The following is a 15,272-nucleotide window of genomic DNA, read 5'->3' on the forward strand; positions in this document are numbered from 1 at the left end:
TTATTGATGATAATGCCAACAATTTTCAGTGCAACTCGTAGGAAAAACCACACCGCGAAATGGTATAGACCGCGAAATGGCATACCGCGAAATGTTACTAATCGCGAAACGGTAAACCGCAAAATGATACACACCGCAAAATGGTTAACCGCGAAATGTCGGACAACCAATTATTTCAGGATTGTAAGCAGTACATGGATAACTGGACAGAATAGCTTCGAAAAGGGTGCTTAAAACTAGGATAATCCTGGTCAGGGAAGTATTATCATCAAGAGTAAGTTACAATTCTTCATTATTAACTGCTGAATCACACAAACAAATGAACTAATAATATCAAAAATCTTTATATAAATCAGTACTTTCAATTATATTTCAGTACATGAGGGGCCCAAACAGCCGTAGCGGTAAACGCGCAGCTATTCAGCAAGACCAAGCTGATGGTCGTGGGTTCGAATCCCACCGGTCGAGGATCTTTTCGGGTTGGAAATTTTCTCGACTTCCCAGGGCATAGAGTATCTTCTTACCTGCCACACGATATACGCATGCAAAAATGGTCATTGGCATAGTAAGCTCTCAGTTAATAACTGTGGAAGTGCATATAAGAACACTAAGCTGAGAAGCAGGCTCTGTCCCAGTGGGGACGTAACGCCAGAAAAGAAGAAGAAGAAGAAGTACATGATAAAAACAGATAAAGTTTGTAAAATCAGTCGTCACCATCGATTGAATTGCGTTATTTATAGTAAGGCTCAACCATTATCAAAAACTTCTAAAGCGTAGTAAGAGCAGTCCTTAGCATCACTCTCATATTGTTCTTATTTTGTTGTTTATAAAATTTATAAAAAACGATCAGCCCATTCTTCCTTACTTGTACAATTGCCAGTCTATTTCAAATTTTAATAAGCAAATCAAATTTCAAAACTCAAATTAAATTGCTATCAGCACATTTACATTTTTTTTGTCGGTAGCGATAGGGGTAGTACTGGCACTCTTAATCTGCTCTAAGCTCCTTCCCAGCATTTGCTTTTATAAGCCTCTGTTGCGTTCTTCACACAGACGTTCCTAAGCAATGTTGCTCAAATGGTCACTGTGTACGCTAGCAGCAATCAGCCCTTGCCGTAGTTTTGCAGTCTAGTAGTTCAGACTACTATCAAACTATGATAAGGCCTGAAATGCTACTAGAGTGGTTAAAGTGAAGAACGAAATAGTTTTATTAAAAGGTCCTCATTCCCCATTTCATTTCATCACTCACTATCACTATCACGTATATCACCGATTATCACTCATCAACTTTCGTAATATACCGTAAGGACGCCATTCACCGCTCATTTAACAGCATTTCAACACATTAAATTCTGTCAAAAATCGGTTTTTCGATATTTTTCGCAACTTTTTGCGCTAGACGCAAGATAAAACTTTTGTTTTTGTAAGAAAGTAGTTGAAATGTGAACAACGTATAATGGTACCGAATAACACATATGCCAATGATACATCTATAGGGCGCCATTCACCGCTCATCCTAAGTATGAGGCTCTATATACACAACTAGTTGGAATTAATTTACTTTCATTAGCTGGTTGTTATATTTGTACTATAGTACAACAACGTATTCAAGCGTGGCTGCTAAGAAGCATTTTTCGATCTGCCATAATAAAATCATTGTTCAACTCATGTTCACCGCCTTTAACAACCTAAAATTATTATTTTTAAATAGTATATAATATTAAATCATATGAATTTCATTCTGACACAAGCCATTCTGGTATACTAATACATGTTGATGATTTTTATTGCGAAAATTTGTTCAGATTTTTCAAAATAACTCAATGAGCGGTGAATGGAGCATGAGCGGTGAATGGCGTCCTTACCTATCCATAAATGCATGTCAGTCCCATGTTTGCTGGGTTTCCTATTCACATGGGACAATTATGCGTATATGGGCAGTTACGGTACTTCAGATATATTTTCCATTATATCACTTTTCGCTATCACAGCTAAAAATTTTCATAAAAAATACATCACATTATTTTCATATAAATTCACTGTTATTAACATTTACCATCTGTTACCATTACTAAGTAATTAAAAGATATTCAGCTTAAATTTTTCATTATTTTGTTGCTGTAGAGTCATTACTATTCACACTACGATTTAGCACTAAGATCAAGAAAGTTACAATAAAAAAATCACTTCGATCCATTCTTCTGCACTCACTGTCATTATAAACACTTTTATCATGCATGTGTGAAGAACTAGGCAATAGTGTTTATCTTCAGAGAAATTATTGCAAAATGTATTGTGGCCATTGTTAAACTAGTAGGGTTCATATAATTATTATTTGTATAATATTTGACAACACTAACACTTCCAATGCCATTTTCAAAATTTTCATCACCAAACATTTTTTCAAACATCATTATTAGCACCCTCACTATCACCAATTTTGATTCTATAACATTCCCCAGAAAACCATTCCCCCGAAACCCATTCCCCAGAATTCCATTCCCCAGAATCTCATTCCCCAGAATGTACCATTCCCCAGAATTTCACTCCCCAGAATGAACCATTCCCCAGAAAACCAATCCCCAGAATGGACCATTCCCCAGAAAATTATATACCTACTTTAAAGTTTTGAAATAATCTATTTAAAAAACTTGAAAATTAAACTCCATACAAAGTTGTTTACAAGTACATGAGAAGATTAGCATTGGTGCTGCTAATTATGAACACTTTACGCATGATTCAAATTTCATTTGCAAATGAACTATCACAGTAGTTTCACTTTTATTGGCACTTATAAAAACTGATAGATCAGTCTATGGGGAAACACAATATCCAATATTTATTTAAAAGAATATACAACTCATCACTACTCTGCACAAAATAGAGCTACACCCTTCTTTCGATATAGTAGATTCCAAATGTATAATTTCACATGTATGTCCAATTTTTATCAAATGTAGTGATGTATGCAGCTTTTCATCAATGTTTTAAGAAGGTGCATCATCTCTTACTTTTTAGGGCTACACCGATTAGAATAAAGACGTTCGTAGTATCATATTATACGTTTCCGATATAATTATTACGTAAACTCGGCAGAATAAAAACTTACTATTCTGCACATTAAAATGATACGCCCTTCTTTGAGTCAAGTCTAAATTACAAATGACTTGTTTAATTTTGCACAAAATAGTGATACACCCTTCTTTCAATCTTATACTGTTGACGATATAGACAAAATTTTCCGTAAGGATACCAAATGGCAAGAAGGCATTTGGCATGATTGATTAAATGATCAAGGACCATTTGGTATAATGGTCATTTGGCCAATGACCATTTGGCATGACATGAAGAACATCCTTTTTGAAAAGAAGGAGCATAAGTATGGCTGGATGGCAAATGGCTTTATACCAAATTATTTTATGCCAAGTGACCTTTTGCTATATGGGCTCTCCATCGATATATTTTGCCTATATCATTAATGGGATAATACTGAAAGAAGGGTGCATCACTATATATGCAAAAATAAACATATAGTCTGTATATTTTATGGGAATGTATTAAAAAAAGGATGTATTATAATAATATGCAAAATACTCATGAATAGGGGGATTAGGGGCATATTGGACACATTAGGTAAATGCTTATATTACATAGAATGGAAATATGTTTCTTTGCTTTAAAATAAATCCACCGCTTCCTCTGCTTTGCTTATAAACTAATTTGAAGCTGAGGAAAAAATATAGTAGGATTTCAGAGGACAAATGAAGCAAAGCGTAAACTTTTATACCGTCAAAACGTTCATATATAATACAGATTTCGTACAGTTCATAAAGTTTTGCTGAAATATGCATATTCCCAGAGAGTAAGGGGGTGTCCATTTCGCCCCGTGTGTTCATTATGTCCCTACCCTCCTACCTACATATTTGTTTTGTCATATCAGACCTTAGCCTGTCACATAAGTGACTCTTCTTCCTCTTTTCTGGCGTTACGTCCCTACTGGGACAGAGCCTGCTTCTCAGCTTAGTGTTCTTATGAGCACTTCCACAGTTATTAACTGAGAGCTTACTATGCCAATGACCATTTTTGCATGCGTATATCGTGTGGCAGGTACGAAGATATTCTATGCCCTGGGAAGTCGAGACAATTTCCAACCCGAAAAGATGCTCGACCGGTGGGATTCGAACTCACGACCCTCATCTTTGTCTTGCTGAATAGCTGCGCGTTTACCGCTACGGCAATCTGCGCCCCCACATAAGGTGACTCACGCAAAGCAATAATTAAAAAAAGAAAAAAAATGGATATTCATATAGCTTTCTGGGGAATGGTGCATTCTGGGGAATGGAATTCTGGGGAATGTTACATTCTGGGAAACGATTTTCTGGGGAATGGTTCATTCTGGGGAACGGAATTCTGGGGAATGGTTTTCGGGGGAATGGTTTTCTGGGGAATGTTATAGAATCCCAATTTTATAACGACGAGTGTAACGAAGAGTTTCACCAAACACACATTCTTATGTTGCATTATAAAACGATTGAACACACGTTAGCTTCGAAACTTAAACACCATTACTGATTAGTACAAAGGATTGTACAGCTCGTGTAAACGAACTGAACCATCAACAACCAGCACTGGTTTATAAGTAACTAATGAGCCCTGGCGGTCCCTCCGTTCGAAGAAGGCCTGATAATATGCCGAAACATATTAACAGATCCTCCGCCTGAATGCAGCCGTTTCATGAAAATCATGAACCGTTAGAGGTGTGCCAAAGTATTGGGAAGGTGATATGTTTCACAGACGGGTATTATTATGGTGCACCTTCTACTTTGGCACCGTCAAACCCTGTGTTCTTGGCCAGGGCTATCAGCACATTTACATTTTGCAGCATTAATCGCATTATTGTGTCAAGTCTTATCCAATTCAATTCCCTATACCCTACCCCAACCCTCCCTTTCCTATCCGATGGTGTTCAAGCGGTCCGCATAGACTATTACGGCCATTACCTATCCCTGTCCCCGGCTTTGGACTGACTTGCGCTCTCATTGCCCCACCAAACGCTGCAAAATGAAAAATGAAAATTCTTGCAAAATTTCTTCTAAGACTTCTTCTACAAAAAGTTTTCTAAGAAAATACAAAATACTACAGAATTCTGGAATATTTTTACTTCAGAAGAATCTACGCATGTTTTCTACGGGTATATTCCAAAATTTTCTCTTAGGATACCTCTATGGGTTTCGCTGGCAATTCCTCATAGAATAGCATCGATAATAAATACAAACATTTCATCTTGTTTACCTTCTAGATCTGCATCGAAAACTAATATTCCAGGTATAAGTCTAGTAATTTCACCAGATATTTTTCTATGAATTGTTGAAAGATATTTTTAACATCTTCTAAGGGTTGAACTAGCAATAAGCGTAAAAATACTATTAAGTACTGTACCGTAAAGTGCCGTAATTCAGCGCAGTTAAGGAATAAAACGATTCAAATGGTTACTTAAAAATTAGTATTGCATCAACAAAAAAGCTTTATGGGTGGATCGCTAGCAAATCTATTCTAGATTATGGGAAAAATATAAACTAGACTGTATTCATAATTTACATTCGTGATTGTTTTGAAGTATTTCACTCGTTGAAATTGCCTAATTCCGCGCATTTTTTAATCGCTTTTCCATATTCCGCGCAGAAGAATGCCTAATTCCGCGCACTCATGAAACATGAGTGCATCTATTCATTACGTAACACTCAAAATTGAAAATTGTCAACCCCCTCCCCTTCCGTAACACTGTTTGTATGAGAAAATGTAGAGTTTTGTATGAACCGTAACTTTTTAGTCTACGTATCACGAATGAATTTTTCGTCGATTTTTTTGTCGATGGGGTGATATGAGCACCCTATTTTATGTTGTGAAAATATCTCATAGAATTTAACAATTTAATTATTTTATTCACTGAACTGGAAAGTTTAGAAATGAAATACTCTTTCGAAATCTACTGAGCTCATATTTGGCTTAAATATGTTTCTTATTGCATAGTTTTAGACAATTCGATCGAGAAAAACCCCCATCTTCTTCTTCTTGGCATTAACGGGAATCGAACCCAGACACCTTCAGCACAGGGTGTCTACTCATTTACAGAAATGAAATTCACTGAGATTTCCAGGTTTCAAAAAATAATTCCAGGTTAAAAATTCTCCAAAATATGTGAATACAGTGAAACCTCCATGAGTCGATATTGAAGGGACCATCGACTCATGGAAATATCGAATCATGGAACAGCAATCCTTTGCAAACCTGCTTGTAAGGACCATCATAGTAACCATGAAATTTTGTTTTTAGTATGGTTCCATGAGTCGACATCAAGTCATGGAACATCGACTCATGGAGGTATCACTGTAGTTAATTTGATGATTTGATGATGATTAAAAACTTTTTTCAAATGAAAGGCGAAATAAATTTATTTAACAAAGTATTTTTCGCTTCAATAAAACAATAATATTTTTTGTTCTTAACGTGTAAACATATGAAAAAAAAATCAAACAATTTTGTGGTTTTCATTTAATTGACACGAAAATCAATTAAGAAAAAAAATCCTTTCCCTTAAAATTGGATTCAGATGTATGGACATCAGCGATGGACATGCAATATTTTTTTTCTAGAGAGCGTTTTGTATTTTTTGCTTTGGGGAAATCCGGGCTGGTATGGTATGGTATGGGCAGGTAGTATGATCGTATTGCAAATAATAACTTTAATGGCCTCTTGCTTAAAAAAAATGAATGAATTGTGAATACTAAAAAAAACCTATCAGGGAGCACGAGATGAGAGTTTGATTCCGAAGTTGAACACACATTTTTCGAAGTATATTTCTAATGCCATTTTTTTGAATTTCTTATGACATTACGACAAGCATAGCAGCTCGATTTGCTTTAGCTTTTTTAACATATTACTCCGCTGATTTCTTTAAGAGTTTGTTTTGAGATTTTGCACGAACTTTCTAAATAATTCTTCCAAGAATTTCGTTTTATATTCCTTCATTGATTCAATCTGGATTTTTTTCTAAAGAAAACCACATCAGGAATCATCCATCCACAAATTATTCCATTGATTTCTCTAGGACTACCTCCAGCATTCCCGTTTAAAGCATCGTCAAGAATTCAAAATTCCTTCAGAAAGTTGGGACGAACCAGCCAAGGGTTGACAGTCTCGTTAATAAAGACAATAATAATAATTCCTTCAGGAATTCCTCCAATTTTATTTTTTGGAAAAATTTCTCAATAAAATTATTAAATATTTTTTCATGTCATTAATCCGGCGAAATTTCAAGGAAATTTTTTAGATTGTTTTGGAGAAATAAAACAAAAATCTGCGGCGTTGAATTTCGAAAGACAATCCTGGAGTAACCTAAGATGAAACTTGTGTGAGTTCTAAGTACGCCTTGTTGAATTCGTACCAGGATCTCTGAAGGTGAAGATGCATCCAAGACAAATCTTGAATTTTCAAGAGCACAAAACTAGAGAACCTGACAACTATTCACACTGAAAATTTGATCGATAGGTCACCTCCAGCGAGTGACAAGTGAGTTAAATGTTCAGCATAAACGGCTGTCTGGTTCTCTAGACTTATACTCTTGAAAATCCGTGGCTGTGCTTCGATGCATCTTTACCAGAAAGACCTCCTAAATGTTTGATGAAATTCTTCCTAAAATATAAAAAAATATAATCTCTAATATAATTTTCTACAAGACGTTTTGAAGGAATTGCTTGGAGAAATTAGGACAGAATTCCTAAACTTTGAATAAAGTTTTAAATAATCCACAGAGATTGGGCAATTTAATTTGAAAAATTATTAGAGAAATGTTTGAACCACAGCAACAATATTTTGAAGATATGCTGGAGACATTCGAAGAGAAATTTCTGTAGGAACCTAATGAGGAATCCTGGAATTAAAATTATCAAGATCTTCTTCATAATAGATATAATCGAATAATGCCCGACGGATTTTTGGAGCAGGTCCTAAGAGTAATCGTGGATGAATAGCTTAGCTTAGCTTAGCTTAGACTGCAGTCAGGTGGGATTGTAGGGAGGAATGTTAGTGTGTAACCTTTGCTATTTGGAGACCGTGTTTTCCTCTGCATCTCCACAAAGGTTGGATGGTTGTTAATGGGGAGGATCGTTGGGTCACAGGATTTTTTTTTGATAAGCGATTAGACCATGATAAACGATTATTTGTGAGATATAAACATACTTAGGAATATAATATTTTCAATTTACATGGAAAATTTTCAAATATGAGAAAATAATGTCATTACTTGAAGTGACGAACCATTCAAAGTTTGTTGAACATGTAGCTAAAAGCAACATTCCTACAGCTGTTAGGATATTTTACTCAAATTGAAAAAAAAACGATTGGCTTGACCATCACATAATATTCTTATGCCGACACTTACAGTGGCGAACCATTCAACGTTTTTTGAATATAATGAAAGTTTTGCAAGTCTACACTTCTAGCACGGACAAACAGACCGAACCATTCAAAGCTTTTTTTATTTATAAAAATATAGGTAAGGGATTTTATATAAAAAATATAAAACAAAAAAGTTATGAATAAGAGTTTATGTCGACACTTTCAGTGTCATAGTTTGTTGAAAAATCATATTTATGTAACGATAAAATGTGCGGTCATACATATTTTACAGATTTGAAAAAAAGCATGAGACGAGCTCACCAATTGATCCTTCATCCTTGATTGAGCAGCCACAATCCACTTTCAGCTTCACTCGTTTGCTCGGCCTCAGAAGCACTCAGAAAAAAAGGGCGCGCGACCCGAGGAAAAACAAACTAAAATTACTCGGGCTTTTTCCATGCACTCCAAAGAAAGCGCAACCCGAGAAAAAAAAACTGACGACTTCTCGGGCGTTCTCGACACACTGCTCGGACTTTCTCGACGCACTGCCCGGCAGAAAAGAAACGCGTCACCCGAGAGGGAAAAATAACTGACGACTTCTCGGGCGTTCTCGACGCACTCTAAGAGTAATCGTGGATGAATAATTGAAAAAACACTTATGAAAATGCCTGGAATATATGAAGGAATTTGTGGAAAATGTCGAAACGATTATCCAAAAAATTTGGGATAATCTTTTGTGGAAGCTTCGGAGTGCTCTAGAATTTTTGGACCGAATTCTGAGGAAATTCCTGTACCTATCCATTGAAAAATCGCTGTTAGCCTCCCTGGAGAAATTTCTGAAAACATTCAAGAAGAAATTACTGGAGAAATTACAAATTCCTGAAGCATTCCTCGAGATCTGACAAAAATATCATTAAGAATTTGTAGAATAGTCGCCTAATAGGTTTCTCTTTAACCTCTAGCATTTTGTACCAGGATTCACTGCTTAAGAGATAATTTTTATTACAATATAGGCTTTAGAGACCATTACCAAACTGGAGTTTTGCATTAAAATGGTGATTAAGACTCTAAAAAAAATTGCTTCTGAGAAATGTATTTTTTTAGTGTTTTCAACTTATCAACTGCTCATGAACGACACCCAACTGAACTGTACTTGCCTCTACCAGTTTGGCAATCTTAAGTTCTGATTACTTGTCTAAACATTGTTTATGCTGATTAATAAAAAACCGTATAAGGACTGATCAAATCAACTAGTGTTTTGATAGCGGCGCAGCCGAAAAATTTTTTGATTGAGGGAATGTTTTGTCACATAAACGACATATTCTACCATTTATTATAGTTTCAAAATAATTTCCCTGAGTGTAGCCGAAATTCCCTGAGAATTCCAGGTTTTTTCCAGGTTGAATAAAATTCCCTGAGAATTCCAGGTTTTCCAGGTTTTTCCAGGTAGTAGACACCCTGCAGCATGGCTTTGCTTTGTAGCCGCGGACTCTAATCACTCTGTTAAGGAAGGCCCCTGAAAAACCTTCATGCCAATGTGAATCATTCCACCCCATTTTTGATAAAGAAATCGCGTTTGTTGTTGTCCTACAGTCTTAGCACGGACGCTAAGAAAATTAGAAAAATGACGTCTACTCCGACGGGCCTTCACTGATTATTTTTTTATGCCGCGAAAAAATGCCTTATTTGCTTTTATTTGTGATTCAAACTTATGCTAAATCAAAGTAGCCTCGAATAGCATTAAAAGTTGCTGAAATATTAATGTGTATTTCCATATATAAATAATTTTGTATGAAATGCGCGGAATTAGGCACTGCGCTGAATTGAATACGGCACTTTACGGTACAACATACAGAAAGTAGTTCAAAAATTTAGACGTAAAGATCCCTTTAAAATGAAACACGTAGATACTTCTGTAGCAATTGTTTTATTTACATTTTTTAAATGGTTCCACACGGGGCCTTCCGTAGCCGAGTGGTTAGAGTCCGCGGCCACAAAGCAAAGCCATGCTGAAGGTGTCTGGGTTCGATTCCCGGTCGGTCCAGGATCTTTTCGTAATAGAAATTTCCTTGACTTCCCTGGACATAGAGTATCATCGTATACCACACGATATACGAATGCGAAAATGGCAACTTAGGCAAAGAAAGCTCTCAGTTAATAACTGTGGAAGTGCTCATTAGAACACTAAGCTGAGAAGCCGGCTCTGTCCCAGTGGGAACGTTAATGCCAAGAAGAAGAAATGGTTCAACAAGACGTAGCATCAAAAATTACTTCCTGGCGGAAATTTGGCTCTTATGGATAATTTTTGACCGGCAGAATATTTTTTTGACAATGACGAAATGTTCTTGGTGGTAGTTGGTCCCTAGTGATTTATCCTACCTCCGTTCTGGTCACGATCTTCAGATTATCGTGATTCGTCAACATTCGTATTGATAAAGTGGGGGGACATGGTTGAAATGGGGTTTGAAAGAAACGAATGTCAGAACAGGTATCCACCGGCGACGCCAAACGGACCAACGTAATGTGGTGTAATTTGGGATTTGTGGATTGAATACTGATATTTTTTGCCAAGCATCAATATGGGTGACTTTCGAGGATAGCGAAACGTAAGAGGGGTTAGGACAAGATTGTGGATTTACTGGGTAAATCCATCACATTGGGGTTATGGCTCTGTGTCTTGTCAGGAATAGGGTCTGATTGGTATGGTAGTATGCAATAGAGTTCGGAATTGATAGACAGACTTTGAGGAAAGAAGTTTTGAACGTAAGGCAGCAGCACCTTGGATCTTGGAGGGCGCAGGTCTGGAGAGTTGGGCAGCTGTTCATGCTAGGTTACATTACGTAGAAAGTGGAATCTGTTTTGCCGTGCACAAATTATGGGAAGTATTTGATAATGTTTTCCTGTTCAGATTGGGTAACGCAAGAGAGGATTTTTAGCTCTGTGTTATATTAGGAGGATATTATAGTGCAGGGTCTACTGATGACTGTGTATTTTAAGGGTGATCGAATGAAAGCTTTGTTGAGTAAAGTTACCGTTGAATTTTTGCAGTTCGTAATTGTTTTGAAATGTTTGTCGGACAATAAGAAAATTTTCTAGGGTATTTGTTTGGATGCTAATGCATTATATTGTTAAATCTAATTGTTCGTATCACACGCGAAGCATAGCATAACCCAATGTATAATTAAATTAGGGTCGAAGAAAGGATTAATATTTGATCACTTAAACTAAGTTTTTACATGTGCGGAGGCGTTGGTAGAGGTGCGCGATTGCGTCGAGTCGGGTCGGTGTTTTCAGCGGACTCATTTTTCGCAAATAGAAGAAAAGTGCTCTGAGGGCATCAACACGATTCGATGAGGTCCCACACTTTTATTTGCGCTTTTGCACTTGTAAATGTCTTACTAAATAGGAATACTTTGTGTTAGGGAAAGTGCAGGAGAATAAAATATAATTCATTAGAATTTTTTGATAGAGGCAGAGTTCACATGTTACTTAGGTATTTAAAAGCAAATGAGAACCACATTAAATAATAGACTAATGCTCATGTTTTTATAATTTCATTTCATCGTGGTCCTCATTGCTCGAGCGGAGACGACAAAACTCGAGGTGGATAGAATCGACGCAACTACGACACGGAAAAGAAACAGATGAGAAACTATCGATACATTTATTCAACTATAAAAACCACGTTTTAACGTAATGACTTTATTTCTTCTCGTTTCAGCAATCCAACTACCAAACCATCTCTACTATCTTTTCATTTCCTCTTCGTTACATTTATAGTCCCTCTGGCACTGAATCGAATGACGCATTCCGCTTTTTATTGGCAATGTCTTTGCTGTACGTTGAGCATGGTGTCGGAGGTGGTGTGCTGTGTTGAACATCGGATGTTCTACACGGCACGCTACTTCCGGCATTTTGTTTGGCGTGCGGGGTAGGCAGTGCTAGTGATGATATGGAGGTCGCTATTTGGTTTAGTGCCAGAGGGACTATATCTATTTAATGTATCTGAAGCTTGTGGGACCGCTTTAATTCCGGCGCCTGCTTGTGGAAGATCCCGGTGTGCTAAACGGTATAGGACATGTTAACGGGGGAGGCTTGGTAGGTCCTCACCCAGCCCGTGTCTAGATGGGCGGATAATTGTCTGCCAGGGTGTGGATTGAGCAATTACAATTACAATGACGAAATGTTCTTCCAAATGTTAAACGTTTTCGAAAACATGTTGAAGGTACGTGTGTGCATATTTTGCAGACCTCTATTTGAGGAGCCCCCAAATTTACCACCGCACCGGGTCCCCAAAATTTTAGCTACGCCACTGGTAATTTATTTAGTAGCAACGATACCCTGGCGATTTCCAGGTCAAGGCAAAAGATTTGAATATTAGGGTTTTAATGCTAGTAATCGACCCCTTAGTAGCTGAAATTCATTCTAGACGCTTTTCCGCAATGATATCTCAGACGCATATACGTTTTGTAGAATCTAACAACAAATTCCATGTATAGTACGTCTATGAAACATACAAAATCATTCGATTTTTCCAATGAAATATGCATTTGAAAAACTGTTGTCCGAATGCCTATTATGGACCCTCCCGGGGTCCATAATAGGATTGTTTACAAATTTGACGTTGCGTATTATGGACCCTCCATTTGATTCCCATGTAATCCGGCTCGCTGCCGACGAGCCTATTATGGACCCACCTGGAAATGCGTATTATGGACCCTCTTGTGTAGTTTAATTTACAAAACTGTTCAAATATCTGTATTTATGCGTCTCAAACCAAATATTTTGCCTGAAACTGCTGACTAACAATGTAATCGAAGTTCCCCCGGTGGATTTTCATAGGAATAAAGTTGCTTTGAGTGTTAATTTTATGTTTTTCTGTAGGGGGTCCATAATACGCAAAGGGTTCATAACCGGCATCGACTCCCTAGATTTATTTTTGAATTACGCAGAAACCATGTTTCTTGCAATAAATTTTCCAATAAGTCAAAATGAATTTCAAAAGATGTGTGCACAAAATGTCAAAATATATATAGTGTCTGCTTCGATAGCAGGCAGGATATACGCTAGAGAAAGTTTCTGGAAGTGATTTTAGAGACTTAACTAGGTGCATATAATATCCCGCCAAATTGAACAGCCGGGAGTAAACAATAATCTTATCAAAAATATTGCTGAGAAAATCGAGTTAAAGCATTGTTTTGTTTACCTTTTCTTGTGCAGTAGGCTGCGAATGTCTCTTTCATTCGCTCTCACGGAGAGGTGGGAGCTGTTTCTCTGTCTTACTCGTTTGTTACACACAGCACAAAACTCGTTCAGCCAGCCAGCATACTTTCCCCCGTTCTTTTTGGAAAGTTTTTTTTTTTGTCACCTTCGTTGTACAAAACGAAAGGATATTTTCCGTTTTTCTGGTGATTTTTTGTGACTTTCGATGCGAACTCCAACAAGCTTGTTGTTACTTATTGAACTGAGGGCACTTCCTCGCTCACGTTACGTTCAAACACCGAAATTGTTGTTTCCGAAGAATAGTAGGCCAATGTTTCTCCAGAGGTCCTGAGCCTTGTACTTTGCCTGTCACCACTGACAAATATCTTCGCTTGATGATAAATCTGCTGCTTTTACTCCATGGCATGTCTGGAATGAAGAATATTCTACGTATTAATGTATAATTTAACTTATTTCCACCAAGGCAACAAAATACCGTACTACAAAACACCAGCAATCATTCGTAATCGTCGTGTTGCTTCTCGTCAGTTTTTAGTGCTCTCTGCTGCTTTGCTTTGCATTGTACGTATGTATTGATTACAGCTTATACAGTGTACATAGCGAGTATATTACAGAGGCTCCCAACCATTCCGCAGATTGTACAGCTGGTTATGTTTACGAAATGTTAATATGTATGGACATACGATCTGCCCAAAATACTTTGAAAACTCTCCAGTATGGCCTTTCAAATATTTTAGAAAGTCATTAATTTGTCGCATAGAATACTTATTTTTGCAATTTCCTCACATATTACCCTACTTTCTATCAACATAATGTACAGCATAATGTCCTACTTTTCCCACCAACAAAAACAGTAAATACTTCAAAACAGTGTTTCATTGCAGTGCCAAAATAAGATCGATGCTGCTAGAAATAATCCAACTATAACGGCAATTTTCTTATATTTTTCATTTAATGAAAATTTAAAAAAATATGTATTTATTGTGCCTAACAAACACTAACTATTGACTGGTGCGCTGGATATGATACACCGTGCGGCTGTTGTAAAGTTTCCAAAAACGCGTATTTGCCCGAAATTCCACGCGGCAAATAGTCCGCGTTTGATGAAATACCGCAACGTTATCTCCCATAAGAATGAGGTAAAATAGGAGCAAAACCGCGGTTATTCCTTTCCTCCGGGGAACGCCGCGTGTCCTTTTGAGCAAACACTAACTACTCTACCCCTATAAACCCTTACGTAATCGATTGAAGGCCCTTAATCGCTAAAAATGTTGCATGCAACCCTTGGAAAATCTTCATTTTTTATCACTTGTATTATTTATCCGATATGGCAAGACTCGTGCTGAAAAATTTCGCAACTTGTTCCATAAAATATTATTTTTTTTTATTTTTGTGAGCTGCCTATATAGTGGACCTCAAATTCCAAGCAGTTGGGAAGCTCCTATGTATACATTCAATACCGATGTAGGGCAGTATAAATTTGCAAGCGATATGACATGGCACTCACACTACCAATCATTGGTTTATCTTCTTCTCCCATGCATACATCGAAGGTCGTGGTGTGAGTGCACTCTTCAAAATGTTTCACCATAAATACTTCCTTTCGTCATTGTTGGCAACAAGATCAGTAAAAATGGTGTGATATGTGAAAG

At 37.1% G+C, this 15,272-nt stretch overlaps 1 protein-coding gene across 1 annotated transcript in view; it reads right to left on the reverse strand.

Annotated features, from left to right (window-relative positions):
• Positions 1–14,204, reverse strand: part of LOC5568276 (DNA polymerase iota) — a 34,208-nt gene extending 20,004 nt beyond the window's left edge. Inside the window, 2 exon segments of the mRNA XM_001657925.2 lie at positions 13,604–14,028; positions 14,096–14,204. The gene's annotated coding sequence lies outside the window, so the exon portion shown is untranslated.
• Between the last annotated feature and the right edge of the window lie 1,068 nt (positions 14,205–15,272).

Source organism: Aedes aegypti, chromosome 1 (genome assembly GCF_002204515.2).
Source record: "Aedes aegypti strain LVP_AGWG chromosome 1, AaegL5.0 Primary Assembly, whole genome shotgun sequence".
Taxonomy (NCBI): Eukaryota; Metazoa; Arthropoda; class Insecta; order Diptera; family Culicidae; genus Aedes; species Aedes aegypti.